The following is a 3408-nucleotide window of genomic DNA, read 5'->3' on the forward strand; positions in this document are numbered from 1 at the left end:
GACAGAGGTCATGGAATATTTTGATTTCATTGTTATGACAATAGCATGAAGCATTATGATGATGGGCATGGTGCATTGTGATGACAGTGTTCATGGATCATTGAGATGAAAAGGGGCATAGAGCATTGTGATTACAGTGTTCTTGGAGCATTGTGATGAGAAGGGTCATGGAGCCTGTGATGACAAGGCCATGGAACATCGTGATTTCAGGGGTCATGGAGCATTGTTATGACAGGTGTAATGGAGCATTGTGATGGCAAGGGCATGGAGCATTGTGATGAGAAGGCCATGGAGCATTCTGATGACATGTGTCATGCAGCTATGTGAAGACAAGGGCATGGAGCAATGTGATGAGAGCGTTCATAGAGCATTGTGATGACAATGACATGGAGCATTGTGATGCCAAGGGTCATGGATCTTTGTGATGACAAAGGTCATGGAGCATTTTGATGGCAACGGCGTTGTGCATTGTGATGAGGAGGGCAGGGATTATTCTGATGACAGGGTCATGGAGCAATTTGATGAAAAGTGTCATGGAATATTTTGATGACAGGTGTTATGGAACATTGTGATGTCAGGGTTCAACGAACATTTTGATGATAAGTGCATGTAGCACTGTGATGACAGGAGTCATGGATCATTGTGTTGACAGGGGTGAGAGAGTACTCTGACAAATAATGATGTAGAATTGTGATATCAGTGGTGAGAGAGCATTTGATGAGAAGTGCATGGAGCATTGTGACTACAAATTTTATGGAGCATTGTGATGACAAGGTTGTGGAGCACTGTGATGAAAAGCGCATGGTGCATTGTGATGACATGCGTCATGGAGCATTGTGCTGACAAGCGCATGGAGCATTGTGATAACAAGGGTCATGGAGCATTGTGCTGAGAAAGGCATAGAGCATTGTGATGACAAGGGTCATGGAGCACTGGGCTGAAAATGTACATGGAGTATTGTGATGACAGGGGTCATGGAGCATTGTGATGACAAGGTCATGGAGCATTGTTATGACAGGGGCATGGAGCATTGGTCTTACAAGTTTCATAGATTATTGTGATGACAGTGGACATGGTGCATTGTGATGACCAGGGCATGGAGCATTGTGATGACAAGGGACTGGAGTATTGTGAAGACAGGTGTCAGGGGGCATTGTGATGAAATATGTCATGGTCCATTGCGATGACAATAGCATGGAGCATAGTGATGCCAAATGCAAGGGAGGATTGTGATGACAAATATAATGGAGCACTGTGATGACTAGGGCTTGGAGCATTATGAAGACAAGGGCCATTGAGAATTTTCATGACAATGTCGTGAACCATTGTGATGACAAGGTCCTGGAGCATTGTGATGAGGAAACCATGGAGCCTTGCGATGACAAGTCTCATGGAGCATACTGATGAAAAGGGGCATGGGGCATTCTGATTACAGGGGTCTTAAACATTGTGATAACAAGAGCATGGAGCAATGTGATGACAAGGGCATGGACCATTGGTCTAATAAGTTTCATGGATTATTGTGATGACAGTTGGAATGGCGCATTATGAAGACAAGAGCATGGAGCATTGTGATGACCAGATCATGCAGTATTGTGAAGAGAGGTGTCAGGGAGCATTGTGATGACATATGTAATGGCCCATTGTGATGACAATGGCATGGAGCATTGTGATGATGAGGGTCAGGGAGCATTTTGCTGACAAGTGCACGGAGAATTGTGATGACAAGCGTCATGGAGCATTCTGATGACAAGCTTGTGGAGTATTTTGATGACAATGGCATGGAGCACTGGGATGAAAACGGCATGTGGATTTGTGATGAAAATGGCATGGAGCCTTTTCGTGACACAGTTCAAGGAGCATTCTGACGACAAGTGTCAGGGAGCATTTTGATGACAAGTGTATGGAGAATTGTGATGAAAAAGTTCATGGAGCATTGTGATGAAAAGGGCATGGAGTATTGTGATGACAGGCATCATGGAGCGTTGTGAGGACAAGTGTTATTGAACATTGTGATCACAAGGGTTTGGAGCATTGTGATGACAGAGGTCATAGATCATTTTGATTTCAAGGAGCATGGAGCATTGTGATGACAAGGGCCTGAAGCAATGTGATCCCAAGGTTCCTGGAGGATTGTGATGACAATGGTAATGGAGTATTGTGATGACATGCGCATAGAGCATTGTAATGACAAGGTCATGTAGCATTTTGCTGACAAAGGCATGGAGCATTGTGATGACAGATGTCATGGAGCACTGTGATTACAAGCGTCATGGAACATTGGGATGACAAGTGCATGGATCATTGTGATGACAAGGGTCATGGAGCACTGGGTTGAAAATGTTCATGGAGTATTGTGATGACAGGGGTCATGGAGCATTGTGATGACAAGGGCATGGAGCATAGTTATGACAGGGGCATGGAGCATTGGTCTGACAAGTTTCATAGATTATTGTGATGACAGTGGACATGGTGCATTGTGATGACAAGGGCATAGAGCATTGTGATGACAAGGGCATGGAGTATTGTGAAGACAGGTGTCAGGGGGCATTGTGATGAAATATGTCATGGTCCATTGCGATGACAATAGCATATAGCATAGTGATGCCAAATGCAAGGGAGGATTGTGATGACAAATATAATGGAGCACTGTGATGACTAGGGCTTGGAGCATTATGAAGACAAGGGCCATTGAGAATTTTCATGACAATGTCGTGAACCATTATGATGTCCATGTCCTGGAGCATTGTGATGAGAAAACCATGGAGCCTTGCGATGACAAGTCTCATGGAGCATACTGATGAAAAGGGGCATGGGGCATTCTGATTACAGGGGTCTTGGAACATTGTGATAACAAGAGCATGGAGCAATGTGATGACAAGGGCATGGAGCATTGGTCTAATAAGTTTCATGGATTATTGTGATGACAGTTGGAATGGCACATTATGAAGACAAGAGCATGGAGCATTCTGATGACCAGTTCATACAGTATTGTGAAGAGAGGTGTCAGGGAGCATTGTGATTACATATGTAATGGCCCATTGTGATGACAATGGCTTGGAGCATTGTGTTTCCAAGTGTCATGGGGGATTCTAATGACAAAGGTAATGGAGCATTGTGATGACAATGGCTTGGATCATTGTGATGACAAGGGTCAGGGAGCATTGTGCTGACAAGTGCATGGAGAATTGTGATGACAAGGGTCATGGAGCACTCTGATGACAAGCTTGTGTAGTATTTTGATGACAATGGCATGGAACATTGGGATGAAAACAGCATGGGGCTTTGTGATGAAAAAGGCATGGAGCCTTTTCGTCACAGGGTTCAAGGTGCATTCTGACGACAAGTGTCAAGGAGCATTGTGATGACAAGTGTATTGAGAATTGTGATCACAAAGGTCATGGAGCA

This window comes from Mesoplodon densirostris, unplaced genomic scaffold (genome assembly GCF_025265405.1).
Source record: "Mesoplodon densirostris isolate mMesDen1 unplaced genomic scaffold, mMesDen1 primary haplotype scaffold_37, whole genome shotgun sequence".
In the NCBI taxonomy this organism is placed as follows: Eukaryota; Metazoa; Chordata; class Mammalia; order Artiodactyla; family Ziphiidae; genus Mesoplodon; species Mesoplodon densirostris.